Consider the following 17,574-nt stretch of genomic DNA (forward strand, 5'->3'; position numbering starts at 1 on the left):
CCGTGCAAATGATAACAGGTAAATTAAATTTTTTGTGTATAGTGGCTCTTCAGTTTATAAAAAAGTTTTTGATGATGAGTTATTATTATATTGATGGAAATGTAGTATCGTCCGACTTTTCGTACCTGTCTCGTTAGATCGAGCATCCGGGCCGAGTTGTGACATTCCATCTCCTCGAACTATTCAAAGTCATCGAAAGAGATTTCTATTTTCAATTCGTCTTCCTTGCTTCTCTTCACATCGCTCTTCTAAGAAATGATCCTAAACCCTAATGTAGAAAAAACACCAATTTCTCATAAAATAGAACAAAAAAGAGCGGCCTTTTTCAAAATTTTGCGGGGAAAATGATTCAGTTCAGGGAAATCATGCGGTAAAAGGTAAATGAAAAAGCACATGCTAAATAAATCGAGTGGGTTCGTCGGGTCGTCGGATCGCAACGTGGAATCTTGCTATTAGATTCTGGATGTAAAGATGCGTCCGAGCTTTACTCTCTACCCAACTCTTAGGCTTCATTTGGAACGGCTTTCTCGTTGCTTCTTAAAATAATTTTTTAGTTAAAAAATTAAAATTTTAATACTAATAAATTATTTTAAAAAATAGTAAGAAAACCCCATCTAAAAGAGGTCATGTAGCCATTCAAAGATCCTGAAATATTTGACTAAACCCTACGTCCGTTCTTGGGCAAATTATTGGATCAGGTGATCGGACCTAGAGATAGGCCCGGATATTAATAAAATATTATTTTAAATTAAGCACAGGTAAAGCGCAACTAAAGCGCAACTAAAACGTTAGTCAAAAAGCACAAGTAAAGTACAGTTAAAGAACAGGTAAAGCGCAAGTCAAAAGAAGCTCAAAGTGATGCGGCAATTCTTTATTGGATGTCCAAACTTATTTTTCCGCCTCCGTCACCTCACCTGACCCAATAATTTGCCCCGTTCTTGCATGCACCGCATCCATCTCGAATGGAGCTCGTCGCCGGCACCATCGGCAGCATATTATCCGGTGCAGGCAAAGAGGTTCTCCCTCCCTCCCTCCCTTCCTCGCTCTCTTTCGCGTCCTCTTAACTGAGTTCGGAGTGTAAATATGAATGCTTCGTCGAGGTGTCTTTGATGAAACGGAAGCTAACGATGCTTTAAATGTGTCAGGTTCTTGTAGAAGTTGTGAGATTGATCCACAAGCAGGAATTGAATGGCTGTCGAGGAAATTGGAAAGAATTTCTGAACTCCTACGACAGGAAATTTGGTGATTCTTTGTGTGATCCTTCAAAAGGTCGGTGGATGTTCTTGTAGCTTTTCTAAAGAGCTTCAACCAGACCGAAGACTTCATGGTATAGCAGGAATATATTAAAATTATGTTGATTTCCTTTACTAGAAAATCTCCTGATATTGGTCTGTTTACTTTGGTTTCAGCTTATTGGTAAATTAGTCAGGTATTTAAGGGATCAGAAAGCCCTTGAGTAGTAATTAAAGAACTCCATGGATGAAGAGTCCCCTGAACAGGTACATTTTGAATTGTCAGAATAATTTTATTGTCTTTTTTATCGTTGTGTTGGGTTATCATCATGAATTGAAATTGCTGAATCCTAGATTCTTCCTGTTGAATCTTGATTAATGTAGAAATGGTAGAGGGAAGCTACAAAAGTGGTTGCGAATTCCATTCTGAAAGCTAAGAGTATACGATTGGAATTGACCCAGAGATACGGGGGCGTAAAAAGGAAGTTAAATTATGGCCATTAAGGTTCTGAATGTGACATTAGCAAAAATGTACTATCCTAAGCGCGCATAACTGAAATTTACATTTTACTTTTACAACAAAAAAGTTTTGAACTTTATACTTATTTTATTTTAGTTTTAAATCAATAAAATTAGTTACCATTTTCTTAAATTGTTATATATAATGATTGCTACGTGCTAGAAGATTTGCCTTGATAGGGAGAGGATTTTTACATGCTAGCTTTTATGAAATCCAACATACAAATTATGACGCCCTAGGATCTAATGGAAGAATTGATAACTTAATCCTATAATTTAACTCCACCACAAACCAAAACAAATCAAAGCTTCTATAAAATCCAAATAATAAGAACATGAATCGAAGCAACAATTTGATTTCATTCCCAAAAACACATATACAATAATCCATTCCACATCTGTTCTATACATCAAAAGAATTATACTTGATTTCACAAGAATATCTTAATTATTATGATCATGAATATCTTGGCTCTGCCTTACTCTTTCTACACTGCTGTGCTCTTTGCCTCTTTCCTTTTCTTGAAATATAAAAAAACTCATAAAGTGAGCTCAAGCAGCTTAGTAGACTTGTAGCACCAACCCATCACAAATATCAATATCTAATTAAAATGTTAAATAATAATTTAATTAAATACTCAAAATTAATAAAAAAACTAAATAAAGTACTGACATAACATAATTTTTTAGAGTTATCAGAGTATACTTATTTTTAAAGTTACTACTTACACTTTTACAATTTACTTTCATATAATTACTAGAGATGTCACAAAGCACTTGTTATTAGAGTATTACTTGCCTTTTATTTTCTCATTTTATCAAAATTCATATAAGGATTCAAAAGTAATTGGAACTAGATAATAACATCATTTATATTTGATTTATTTAGTTATCAGAAAATATGATGCATGAATATTATACACATGTTTTGATGCCTACTTATAACTCCATTTTTACTTAATCTCCTTTTAACCTTCAACACTGGGATATAACAAGCAGAGTTAGAATTAGCACATAGAAGAATAAACTCCTACACCTGCTTTCAACAACTGTGATTCGAATCCCTCTCACATCTACACAAGGTAGATGGGGCAGAACAAAACACATATACGACCCTTGTATCATTTTAGGGAGTGCACTTTTCATATTTCAAAACTCAAAACTTCTTCCATGTCTTGCTATGAATTATGCACATTTAATTGCAATTGTAAACAAATTTTATTTTAGTGCATTATCCTAACAATGCATGAATTATTATAATTATCGGTAGTGAGCCACATAGCTTGTATAAAAATATACTCATTGAAGTTTTTCCATTCTAATTATAACTTTAGAAGGATATTCAAATTAACATTTTAAGACTTTTATATAACTAACACAATTGCCATAAATACTTCATTCATTTCATATACCTATAAATTTGCATAGGAAAAATAAATTAGTAAAAATTTGATTTCTTATGTTCAAAACATTCAGTATGGAACATACACCAACATACGATAAGTTTCATGGTAAAAATGTTGTAAATTTTGAGAAAATACACTTTATTCCTATCTGTTTATAAAATCGCTGGCTTTGAACTAAGAGATAGAGTTTAGAAGTTTATCTTGAGCTCGACAAAATCTCTAATTGGCTCGACGGACGAATAAAGGGCTCTGCCCTCCAAACTCTCTCTTTCTTTCTCTCTCATCTTTACTCCCCTACTTTGTTCTCTGGCAAGGTAGCTGGGGTTATGGTGATGGTAGAGATGGATTAAGATATTTTTTATATAAAAAAACTCATTTTGGTCTGGCTTTGCGGCACTCACCTCCCTAGCATCGCTGTGTTGGACTGAATGCTCCAAAATTTTCCTAATTTATTTAAATAGATGTTTGGCGCTATCTATCCAAGTGTCGCGGTGCTCCTAAAGAAATTTTTGAAGTTTGCATTTTCTTTTCCCCAATCAATTTCTTGACTTAATTTGGATAAACTAATCATTATAGGATTGATAATCATTAATCATATCTAGATTAAATGAGCAACAATTTGGTACATACATACATAATAAAAAAATATAGTAGGTACTAGATTTTTTACATGAAAAATTCATACAACAACAACAACAACAATATTAAGCCTTTATACCACTATGTGGGGTCGGCTGCATGAAATTTTCAAAGTCTGCATTTTCTTCTCCCCAATCAATTTCTTGACTTATTTTAGGATAAACTAACCACTCTAGGTTTGATAATCATTAATTATATCAAGATTAAATGAACAACAGTTGGTACAACAACAACAACAACATCAAGCCTTTATCCCACTACGTGGGGTCGGCTACATGAATCCTTTTTCTCCATTGTGTCCTATTAAAAGTCAAATTAACAGATAATAAAAAAAAATATACTAGATACCGGATTTTTTACATGGAAAATCCATACAACAATAACAACAACATCAAGCCTTTATCCCACTATGTGGGCTTGGCTACATGAATCCTTTTTCTTTTTTGTGTCATGTTAAGAGTTAAATTCTCATTTAAATTTAATAAAGAAATGTCATTTCTAATATTTTTTTTAAATAAGTCTTTTTAGGTCTACCTCTACCTTTCTTAACATAAGTTAAATATAATACATCTACTTTCCACCGTGCCATTGGAAGCCTGCCATTTTATGTGACCAAACCATCTAAGGCGACTCTCTCTAATCTTATCTTCCACTGGAGCTACTCCAACTTTTTCATGTATATGCTCATTTTGTATCTTATCTCTAAGAGTAAAGCCACTCATCCACCTAAGCATCCTCATCTCTCAACACTTAACTTAATATTATGTTTCTCTTTTAATGGCCAACATTTTGCACCATAAAGCATTGCAGGTCATTCATAATGAAAAAAATTGACTGGGCTTGGCGCCGATGTAATTATCAACTAAGTAAATAGGTTATAAGAATACACGCTCCCCCCTTTCCTTCTTCTTTTGGAGAAGACGGGAGCCTAATATGAGTTTTTCTTTTTGCAAATGTGCGGGAGAATGCTCGAGATGCAGCATTTAGATGTTGTTAGTTGGACGATGATTGGATGACGGTGGCCAAGTGATGAAAATTGGGCAATAAAGGCTGCTTGACAACATTCTTATGATGGTCGTCGAACAAAGGTGAATGGATTGTAACAATTGGGCAACTGTGATCATATAATGATGGTTGGATGACAGTGGTTGGGTGAAGGCAGCTAGATGATGATGTTGGTCAGATGACTACAATTAGACAATGGAGTTAGTTGGAGGTGATTGTCAATCTTTATCTTTAGGTAGAGTTTTAGAGTTATTTAGATCTCCATTCTCCCTCCAAACTCAAGTTCAGATCCCCTTCTTGCGGAGAATGGGGGTCTCTTTATAGTATTTTGGACAGTTCATATTGAATCCTTTGATCATAAACTATTCATTCATCATTTAAGTGCATTAATGGCATCAAAATTGAGCGATTTGTATTTGTTAGGTTCGTCTCATTAAGCCATTTGATTTGGTTATACGCATGCAAATTTGAAGATCTTTTGATCCTTCAATCAATGTCCCAAAATTTTCAACTTTATGTTATGTGCTTGATGTGGGCTCATTTGAGCTCAAATTGAATTACTTTTGTTGTCATTGAGTTTTTCTTGTCAAGATGCTAAGTTTAATTATAAGTTTGCTTAAATCAGAGTTCGAAAGATTTTAAATTTAATTCCGAATGTTTCCAAAATAAACTGTGCATCAAGATTTGTATTGGTCAATTGAAATTTCTTGTGATGTGTCAGTTACGAAAATATTTGAATATCATATAATACATTTTAAAAATGTTGTAGAACAACTAGAAAAAGTGCAATACCAAATGATGATAGAAAAAAGATAAAATAAGTAGTTTATATAATAATAGTTTTGTTTTAGAGATGACGAAATTTTTTGTCATCGTAGTTTAGATAGTTGAAAGGTCATATAAGAAATGATTAATGCTAAAATATACATAGAATTAATAAATGTTTTACTACAGTTTTCTTAAAATAATATGATTTTGTTTGTGATCAATCATTCATTCATTTAAGTTATTTGATTAATTTTAGGAGCCACTAACAAAATGAAAATAAAATTGAAATACTATTTTAATTTTTTTTCATGTAAACTCTCAAGCTATCATTTAGTTATACTGTAGAGGGACATGCCAATCTTAGTTGAGTTATAATTCAAGTTTTGAGAAGGGATTCAACACCATGTGATCCATGATGCTCCCCTTTTTTAAAAAAAGTTGGCGGCATAGATATTGTTTATTTTAAAAAATTAGCTAATGCTGAGATTTTGCTCTTCATGGAATTATAATTGAAAAATATTTTTGACTATCTTTAAGGTGAACTCATAGGAATTATATTAGTAAAATAAGTAAATTTTTTAGAATTATTCAAATTGAATAATATATGAAATAATAATAGATTATTTTTAAGGGAAGGGTATTGGTTTTCATTTTACAATATACGGTTACAATTTTATTTGAGTGACAAAAACATCATCAAGCCTTTATCCTACTGCATAGGGTCAGCTGCATGATTCATTTTTCTCAATTATGTCCTAGTAAGAGTCAAATTCTCATTTACATTTGATAAAAAAGGATCATTTTTAATACTTTCTAAACAAATCTTCTTAGGTCTATCTCTAACTGTCTTAATATAGGCTGTATCTACTACATCAGAAGACTGACATTTTGTGTGACCAAACCATCTATGACGACTCTCTCTAATCTTATCTGCCACTGGAGCTACTTATTTCACATTTTGTCTGTAACAGTAAAACCACTCATCCACTTGAGCATCCTTATCTCTGTAATGCTTAACTTAATTTTACGCTTCTCTTTTAATGGATAATATTTTGTGCCATAAAGCATTGATGGTCTCACTGCTTTCTTTTTGCCTTAAGTTTGAGGGATATTTTTCTATCACACAATAGACTTGATGCATTCCTCCTTGAACCATCCAACTTGAATTATACTAATAATATCCTTTCTATTTCACCATCACTTTGAACAATAGACCTAAGATATCTAAAATGTACTCTTTTTAATGATTTGATCGTCCAACTTACAATCCCCCTACTGTATCTATTACTATTAAAATTACACTCAATGTATTCGATTTTAGATATACTCAAATGAAAATATTTAAACTTTGAGATTGAACTCCATAATTCAAGTTTTCCTTGAACAATATCTGTTGTCTTATAAACAAGAAGATCATCAACAAAAAGCATGCACCAACGTACATCTTCTTGCAAATGTCTAGTAAGAATATCTCTGACTAAAGCAAAAGATATGGCTTAAAGCTGATTCTTGAATTAATCCATATGAGATAGGAGAATACTTGGTCAAACCACCTTTTGTTTGACTGCTAGTAACAATTTGTATATACATATTTTTAATAACTTGAATATAAGTATTATTAATTCCTTTCTTTTCTATATAGCACTTCTCCTGAAACTTTATCATATGTTTTCTTTAAATCAATAAATATCATGTATTGATCCTCTTTACTCTTTCTATATTTCTTCATCAAACCTCTTAACAAATGTATAGCTTCCATATTGTAGACCTACCCGGTATGAATCCAAACTTTTTTTTCAGAAACATTAGTATCACATAGTAACCTATGCTCAGTTACTCTCTCCCATAATTTTAATGTATGACACATTAACTTAATTCCTCTATAATTCACACATTGTTATGCATCATTTTTATTTTAAAATAGGAATCAACATACTCATTCTTCACTCATATGATATTTTTATTATCAAAATAACATTAAAAAGTTTAGTAAGCCAAGAAATTCTTGATCTCTTTAGTATTTTCATCTCTCTATTATAATATCATCAGGCCATGCTTCTTCTCCACACTTCATTTTCTTTATATCTCTATAACTTTGATTTTACTAATATGACGTTAAAAATAACTAGGTTTATTTTTATTTAGGATGCTAAGTTATCTAAAGTCATCATTTTCTCATAATCTTCATTAAAAAGCTTATTGAAATAGCTCATCCACCTATGTTGAATATCATCTTCTAAGAAAATACTTTTTGATATTCATCCTTAATGCACTTTATTTGAACTAGATTCTTCTATTTTTTTGTTTGGCTAACTTATACAAACATCTTTCATCCTCTTTAATATTTAATATATTTTATCAATTACTAAAAGCTAAATTTTTTGCGTCGCATATTACTTTCTTAGATTTCTTATGAGCCCCTTTATATCTTTCTCAATTTTTTAAAATTTTACACCCAAACCAATTTTTTTAATAAAGCTTCTTATTTTTTTTAATCTTTTCTTACTTATTTTGATTATATCACTATCTATTTTTACTATTAGGGGCTTTTCCATTTGATACTCTAAATATATCTTTTGAAACATTCTTAATATAACTAGTTATTTTTTTCAAATAGGATTAATTTTCTTATGCGTAGTCAAAATTTTATTATGTTATCTTGCTTTCAAAAATATTTTTGAAAGTGTTTTTTAAATGCCCCCATCTAATTCTATGGCGACATTTAATTTTATTTTTCATATTTCATCTCTTCATCTTAAAGCCCAAAACCAATAAGTGATCACTGGGAATAACTTTACCATTTAAATAATCTATTTTTCTTATAAGAAAATAATCAATTTGAGTTTTACTATATCCATATTTATAATTGATGAGATGTTTCTCTCTTTTCTTAAATAAGATATTAGCAATTATAAAATTATAAGCTAGAACAAAATTTAATATTGTCTGCCACCTTCATTAGTTACTCAAAACTCATAAATATCATGAATGCTTTTAAAATCTTCTACTATTTTTATACCAATATGTCTATTTAAATATATTCTAATAAAAACTCTTTCTTTAATAGGTATCATTCATATCAATTCTTCTAAGTCATTTTCAAAATTTTAACTTTGAACATATATTTAAACTTATTTGAGGAGCATAAATACTTATAATATTAATAATGTTAGCATCAACAATATTCTTTAAATCTATAATTATATCTTCAATTCTATTAATTTCTATAACATTATCCTTCAAACTTTTATCTATAATTATATCTACTTCATTTCTAGTACGACTCTTATCCGAATACCATAGTTTAAATTTTAAACTATCAATCTCCATAGTATTCTCTCCAACCAATCTAGTTTCATGAATGCATAGAATATTTATCTTCCTATGAATCATAATATCTATTTCCATTAATTTGCCTATACGAGAACCTATATTCTAAGTTCATATCCTAATTTTACTTTCATGGACTAACTTCTTTGCCCATATCCGTCCATGATATAGGAACTTTTTGCTTATTTAACACTGCACCCGGCATCAATGTAGCAGCCCTTGCACTTTTTTTCAATATCTAACATCAGGAATTTGTTTTAGTGAAATCTCAGGCGACTTTCCAATAGTAGTGTGGATATTGATTATGAGCTCTTTTTTTTGATAAAAGTTACTATCTCCCATAAATAATCATTAGCAGAACTATTTCCAGTCATTTCAAAGGGTTGCTCATATGTATAAAAGTCCAGACAATCATGCACTTTAAATTTTCAGAACTAGGTAGAAGAACTTTATGCTGTTTAATTAGAGGATTTTTACAGCTACATTCACACACCTTCAGCACTTTCTAAGCCAAAATTGTTTACATTATGTTGGTAATAGAAGTTTTTATTCGTGGCTTCTCTATGAGAGAGTCGCTCATAGTATTATTAAATGACTTCAAAGCTCATTTATTGCTTCAATATTTTAGCAACATCCTCTTTACCTTAAGCTTTCATTACATTTATCATGGTTGCTTCATGATCACACAACTTATTCTATTTACTATTATTTCACCTTTACTTTACCTGATTGCTGCAAACAGAGGCTAGTTCGATTGACTATGGAGCACCCACAGTATAGAAGACAGTATTCTTTTTACTGTTATAATAAGGTTTTCTTTTACCTTTGCCAGGTCATTTGGTTTATTGTATTGGATACTGTTGTTATAGTGCTAGATTCTTGTACAATTAGATGCACTTTTATTTATCGCAATGTATTTTTTGTAAAAATGTTCTATGTATGGCTTTAATGAATAAGCATCTTCAGTGATTTTTTTTTTGCGCCGTCTGTACTTTTCTGTGCCTTTTCCTACCTCTTATAATCCTAATAGGATATTTATGCTCAATGACTAATGCATTCTGTCTCATCCAATGCCCTCTGTAATGCTTTTTCCAGCATAAGTATCCACTCAAAAATTATTTTCTATTGTCCCTGGAACTTCTTTCCTTCTTCATTTGCAGTCATGTGATTCTAAACTTTTTATGGTTAAACACCATGTTCCAAGCTTTCTTTATATCACTTATGCTTCATCTTCATGAAAATATTCTAGGAATGGCTTCTTTTTTCTAAAAGTGAACTGTATTCGTGCAAGCATATCTTTCCCATTGTTAGAGATCTTGGATATCTGTCATTTGGAAAGATGATTAATAGCATATTGTCAAAGGATATTAAAGTTCTCTAAGATTTATTTTAGGATTCTGCTTGATTGTAACTAAGTTGAATTGTACTGACAGCATTCTTAGATCTTGTTTAAATTTTTATTGCTTAAAATGAAATCATTGGGAAATGCATTTGCAATTTTTAAATGAAAATGCAATTTATGTTTTTTGTGGTAAAAAAAGGTCCATATTCTTATAAAAGTAAAGTGCAATTTTTTAGGGTTTGCAATTGCTTTACATGACTATTAGCTGCTCTATATAATTCTGGATGAAGACAAACACAGAATGATAACAATTAGGGGGTTGGTGGTTTATCTTACATTTTGGAAAGTGACGGGAATGTCCAGAGAAGGGCTTATGTAAGAGGGAGGTATGGATAGCCAACTTATGCCTGCATGTGGGACAAAGGTAGGTCTTGGGGATTGTTTGGTGCCTATGTAGGATGATGTATTCATACATGTTCGGATGTTATCACACAACGATGTGCAATTGTACTTATGCTAGCTACCATTTATGTACAAACATATGCAATCCTACAAATTAGGTTTTATGGATTGTGTTTCAGCAAGGTGAAGTACTTGTTTTATTAAGATTGATGCAAGCAAGAAACTAGGAAAAAAATCTAATTTTTGCTTCCAAAAAGATAGCACTTCCTAGGATAAAAGAAAAATATATGAAATGCCCCAAAATAGACAAAATACGACATTTAAAACAAAAACCACTTCACTTTTATAATATAAAATGACTCTTACAACTCTTGACGCTTACAAACACAAATAAAGACACCTAAAGGAGCTTGCATTCGTCGAGAAGAAATATATAGGTGGGGTGGTCACCTGTGGCGAGAAGAAAGAGATTAGAAGCCGAGACGAAATATAGCTTGCAAGCTATAGAGAGGAGAAGAGATGGGAGACATAGCTCGCAAGCTATACCCAAAGAAGAAAACCCCTCAGGTTTTTATGTCCAAAAATCAGTCATAACACACTAAAAAAACTCTCAAAACATCTACTATATATAGGAGAAAAGGCAGCCAAATAGTCCCCTTATTTCTCCAATTAAACTAATCAGTTAAGGGAAGATGAAATGCCAAACTTTCAATCCAGAAACAACACCCAAACAGCCTAATTAAAGGCCATAATTAATTCCGTAACAGGACTTGAAAAGACAGCACAGGAACCGGATAACAGCAGCCACGGGAAAGGAGCAGGCACCCAGGAAATCAGGATAGAGCAGGGGAAACAAAATAGCTCACGGGAAGGAGCAGAAATCAGCCACGGGAAAACAGCCAGGGAAGAAACCGAAAAGGCAGCACAGGGGACCGGAATCAACACCCAGCAAAGGGGAAGGAAGCAGCCACGGAAAACAGCACAGGAAGAAACCGAGGAGACACAAAGAAGGGGAAAATGCAAGGATTCAACTCCACTTAATGAGCTTACAAGAAGAATTCCTTTTCATATTAATGAGCTAACATTAGTTCAAGCATTTATGAGCTAGAACCAAGAAGTTCCCAAGAATTTAGCTCAAAATCAAAGCAGCCAAGGCCCAATCCGAGAGGCAACCAGCAGCCCAAAGACCAAAAAAACCCAAGATGATTTGACCCCCCTTGCCTATACATCAAAGAGGCTATAGAGTTGGTGTATGTTTCTGAGGATTACTTAAGGGCAATTTGGTTTGGTGATGAGATGCGATATTCTTTGTTCATAGCCTACTTGAAAAATTCTGATCAACTTATATGTACTTCTTAGCACCTTAATATGGACATTCCACAGTCCTATCTGCCTGATTTTTTAGAACTTATTTGCATCCTATTTAGCAAGTAAAAGTGAATAAAATGGCTCCGATGCCTTTTCTCTGTTCCCTTATGGGCCCTTCCTTTACAGCTTTACCCCATCAGATGCCAGAATCCTTTATCTTTTTGAAACTAATATATTTTTTTCAACCAGCATGTGTAGGGTTTTACTCAAAATTGTGGGTGATTCACGAGTTGGTTGTACTATAAAATCTGCATTTGTGATGCTAACCTTAGCTTAACTTTTTAATGCATCCATCGTTAATAAATTTACATTTGAAACTGGCTTTCAAATCAAATGTTAAAACCTTACAAGTTCATTATAGAAATTTATTATTTAGTTTTAACATAGGCCATGGTTGACATTGTGACATGGTGGCACTTTTCAAAGTGAATGTGTCAGCATATTAAAGCATTTTAAGAATTTCTTTAAAGAATTTATATATCTTATTGATCTCCGAATTATCTTAATTACTCCTTACTGTTTTGAAGACTAAAAAGATGCCAGATGAGTGCAAAATGAGTGTGTTAATTCCTATTTTTAAGAATAAAGGTGATACACATGAGTGTGTGAATTATAGAGGAATTAAGTTAATGTGTCATACTTTAAAACTATGGGAGCGAGTTATGGAGCATAGATTACGGCGTGATACTAATATTTCTCAAAATCAATTTGGATTCATGCCAGGTAGGTCTGCTATGGAAGCCATACATTTATTGAGAGGTTTGATGGAGAAATTTAGAGAGAATATGGAGGATCTACATATGATATTTATTAATTTAGAGAAAGCATATGATAAAGTTCCAAGAGAAATGCTATGGAGAGTTCTTGAAAAGAAATGAGTTAATAATGCTTATATTCAAATCATTAAAGATTGTATGCATGAGTTATTACTTGTGTTCAAACACAAGGTGGTTTTACCAAGTATTTTCCTATTTCGGTTGGGTTACATCAAGGATAAACTTTAAGCCCATATCTTTTTGCTTTAGTCATGGATGTTCTCACTAGACATTTGCCAGAGGATGTACCTTGGTGTATGCTTTTTGCTGATGATATTCTTCTTGTTGATAAGACTAAAGAGAGTTGAAGATAAACTTGAATTATAGAGGTCAACCTTAGAGTCCAAAGGTTTTCGCTTGAGTAAATCTAAAACTAAATATATGGAGTGTAATTTTAGTAGCAATAGATCTAGTGAGAGGATTGTGACTTTTGGTGATCAAGTCATTAATAAGAGTACACGTTTTAGATATCCCGGATCTATTGTTCAAAGTGACGGTGAAATAGATGGGGATATTATCAGCAGAATTCAAGTTGGATGGTTGAAATGGAGGAATGCATTGGGCTTGTTGTGCGATAGAAAAATCTCCCTCAAAATTAAGGGAAAATTCTATAAGATGGTGGTGAGACTTGCAATGATTTATGGTGCCGAATGTTGGCCATTAAAAGAGAAGCATAATACTAAGTTAAGTGTTGCAGAGATGAGGATGCTTAGGTGGATGAGTGGCTTTACCCTTAGAGATATGATTCAAAATGAGCATATACATGAAAAGGTTGGAGTAGCTCCAGCGGAAGATAAGATTAGAGGGAGTCGCCTTGGATGGTTTGGTCACATTAAATGGAGGCCTTCCGATGACCCGGTTAGGAAAGTTAAGGTTTTAGATTTGTCTTATGTTAAGAAAGATAAAGATAGACTTAAAAAGACTTGGTTATAAAATATTAAAAATGATATTTCTTTATTAGATTTAAATGAGAATTTGACTTTTAACAAAACACGATGGTAAAAAAGGATTCATGTAGCTGACCCCATGTAGTGGGACAAAGGCTTGTTGTTGTTGTTGTTGTGTACTACTTACTGTTTTGAGAATAATCTATGATAAAATGGGGATTCTCAATGCCCCTTATTGTGGCGAATAAGGCTAACATGCATTTCATCAGATAATTTAATTTTTTTATTCGGTGTTCAGGACTGGATAGTTGTGTCTCTGGGTGATATGTTCATGACAATAAAGCCAAACAGTTTTGTTTTTGAGATGGTTATATGCGATACTGGTATTGAGGAGTTTGTACAAGTATGCGTAGTAGATAATAAATAAAAGGTAATATCCTTAATGCATAGTGCAAAAAGTTTTCTTAGACCATGCATGCATTGTCCTTCTTCTTCAGTTGCTTCTGGATTGATACATTAAGTTAATACCAAATAAAAATTCCTCTAAGATAATTCTTAATTATTGTGTTTTTGTCCTATCTACTCCCATGAAATGTACAAAAAGTAGTAATGTAGGTATATAGATTCATTGTTTTGAAGGAAGTAACTTTGTTGGTGTCCTCTTACAATGGTGATGGAAGGGTAACTTACGTGGTGGTGAAATGAAAATTCAAGTTTTTGATACATTTTGTGTTAAACCTTCTAGGCTCTCATAAGATAATTTTACCTTGAATCAAAATAGAGAGAAACTCTAGATAAAAGGTTTGAAGAGTTAGAATTTGGTGCATGAAGATGAATAAAAAATCGCACCTCAACATTCATAACATAGCCATTCCAAACAAGCGAGAAAGAAGAAGCACCGAAGTAGATGGAGAAGCCATTTGGAATCAAAAAGGAAAAAACATAGAGGATTTTAAATACCCAAATCAAGGGCTCAACAACTATATGATGTTTGATCTAAATGACCAACCAATTTCCAGTAATTTTCCACTTGTGGGGTCCAATATTTAGAGTATTTCCACCTAGTTATTTTATTGCCAACATTATCAGTGATTATGTTGCAAACAACCACTTGGTAGGAATGAACTCTTCTTTTGAAAAAAACAAGGTGATGATATGAGGGTGTCTTTCTCATGTAGGAGATTCCACTATAAAAGATAAAGGATAGAGGTTCAATGTGATAAAATGATACGCTTGGACTGGTCCAGGAGGCCCAAAGAATGATACGCATGGACCAATCTAGTTGGCTCAACCCTTGGGCTAGCTGAGATATGACAACAGGTATATGCCTGCTGAGCCGCAGACTGCAATTGCCGCCTCCCATGGGGTGGGGTCCACTACCTAATGGAATTTGTATGGGGGGCTATTTAGTCCTTTTGCATTTATTTTGTTATTTGCTTTAAGTAGAAGTTTGTATTAGGGTTAGGAAATCTTTTTGGTGGCTGATTTTTTAGTGCTTTTGGTGTCCCTGGGCCTTAGCGGAGTCTAAAGAGTTTTGGAGAGATTGATCCTCCTTTCGAATAGAGATTCGCTTGTATCTTGGTATTTTTCTACTCCTTTCATCAAATAATACAAAAATATCTACTATTTTCTGGTTTTACTTGGAGTTTTATGGAGATTTCTTATTGATTTTCCAAGATTGATAAGTTTCTCTTGAAAACTACAAGCATTTCCTATCAAGTTGGTATTAGAGCAGTTTTCTGGGCTAGTTGGGGGGATGTTTCGGTAAATTCCTGCAGTAGGTTTTTGCTTGAAAATGTGAGTTTTTGCTATTTTTAGTGTCGAGATTCAAAATTTTTAGTCTAACAAAAATCCATATATCGATGGCGTCAAAAAAGGTGGATGCTTTGGAGGAACGCGCGGCTTGAGAGGGAAATGTGCCAAATAAAAGCGATGGCAGAGGAGAGAATTTCCTCCATGGAAGGTAAATTCTAGAATCTTCAGGAGATGGTGAAGAAAATATGGGATCATCAAAACTAACGGCGACATCAAAAGCAATAGTATAGGGATGAAAATGATATGGAGATCGTAGAGGGAGAGGGGAGAAGACCCCATCTGGAGCCTATCCAGAGGGAGGAGAGGTGGTAGGTATGGGGAGAGGCATGGATATATGGGGTATGAGCCAAGGGGTGCTGATTGGGTAAGGGATGAAAGTCATGGCTGGCATGGGACTGATTTTGAAGGAAGGAGGGAATTCGAAGAAGGGTTTGAGTATAAATGTGGAAGGGAGGATCATGACACTTGTAGAAGGGGAAACTATGGGGGAATTAGAGAAAATTAAGCAGATCCGAAGGTCCAAAAGATAAAAATGCCTATTTTTGAAGGGGATGATGCACATGGGTGGACCTACAAGGTAGAGAGGTACTTTGCTGTCAATGGTTGATGAAGGAGGATAAATTGACAGCAGCTTTCTTGTGTTTGGAAGGAAAGGCTTTGGCTTGGTACCAGCAGAGAGACATGAGGAGGCGCATGTGGAGTTGGAGGGAGTTCAAAGAGTGCTTACTGGAACATTTTCAAACTGACAGGGGAGGAGACTTCTATGAGCAGTGCTTTGTCCTAGTATAGGAAGGCTCAGTGGAAGAATACCACGATAGGTTTGATTACCTTATGAGTCGACTGGATCGACTGCCTGAGACTATTTTGGAGGGGAATTTCATGAAGGGTCTCAAATAAGAGATATGGGCAGTAGTGAGAGTCATGAGATCTTATGACTTAGGAGTGGTTATAGAGTTGGCTCAACTGGTGGAGGATCAGAACTACTAGGAGAGGGGAGCCAGAGGCAGCAGTTTAGGTGGCTCCTACAAGATGACCACCACTCTCTTAGCACCTAAGGGGCCTACATCGGGCAACCTTCGTGAGACCTTAGGGGAGAAGCCTCTAGGAGGAGGAAGTGTGGGGAACTTCAAAAAGGCTTATGGAGAGGGAGATATAGGAGAAGGGAGAAGGGATTATGCTTCCGATGTGATAAGAAGTATACTCCGGGGCACAAGTTCAGGGACCAAACTCTTTAGGTTTTCATCGCCTGTGATGACAAGGAAACTGAGGGAGGTGGGAGGGAGACATGGGTAGAGAAGGAGGACAAGCTGCATCTTGACGTGGAAAAAGTCTCCTTGAACTTAGTGGTAGGATTCACCCCGAGTCATACCATGAAGGTGAAGGGGGAAATATCATACATGGAGGTGGTGGTGTTGATTGATAGTGGGGCTACCCATAATTTTATCTCCAATCAGATCGTGAACCAATTGGGGGTGACATTGGTGGAGACAGGGTGTTATGGAGTAATGTGGGTACGGGAAAAATGGAGATGGGCCGAGGGATCTGTAGGAGAGTAGTGTTGACCATACAGGGGGTTTAGGTGTAAGAGGATTTTCTTCCATTGGAGCTAGGGAGCACTGATGTCATCTTGGGGATATAATGGCTATAGACCTTGGGGAACACCAAGGTCAACTGGGGAGCATTGACGATAGAGCTGTTGGTGGAGTGGAGAAGTGTAGGCTATCTAAAGCCATGGTTTCATTGTAAATCATGGTGAGGAGAATAGAGGAGGTGGGGGAAGGTTTCTTAGTGGAGCTACAAAGGCTGGAGGGGATCTGATTGGAGGAGGGTGGGGACATTCCTCCTTAAGTACAACCATTGATTCAACAATTCAGTTAAGTTTTTGAATCACCTCAGGGATTGCCATCATGCACGCTATCACCCTGAGGGAAGGGGTGAACCCATTAGTGTCAGACCCATACCGCTATACTTAATTTTAGAAGGATGAAATTGAGAAATTGATTAGAGAAATGCTGGATGAAGGAATTATTAGGCCTAGTGCGAGCC

The 17,574-nt window shown here is 34.3% G+C and overlaps 1 long non-coding RNA gene across 1 annotated transcript; it reads left to right on the forward strand.

The window, feature by feature from the left end:
- Positions 1–881: 881 nt before the first annotated feature.
- Positions 882–9,877, forward strand: LOC110101146. Its single transcript, XR_002303632.2, has 4 exons — positions 882–1,016; positions 1,146–1,327; positions 1,410–1,499; positions 9,642–9,877. It is a non-coding gene; the product is annotated as an uncharacterized LOC110101146 (long non-coding RNA).
- Positions 9,878–17,574: the final 7,697 nt, after the last annotated feature.

This window comes from Dendrobium catenatum, unplaced genomic scaffold, assembly GCF_001605985.2.
Source record: "Dendrobium catenatum unplaced genomic scaffold, ASM160598v2 fragScaff_scaffold_1202, whole genome shotgun sequence".
In the NCBI taxonomy this organism is placed as follows: Eukaryota; Viridiplantae; Streptophyta; class Magnoliopsida; order Asparagales; family Orchidaceae; genus Dendrobium; species Dendrobium catenatum.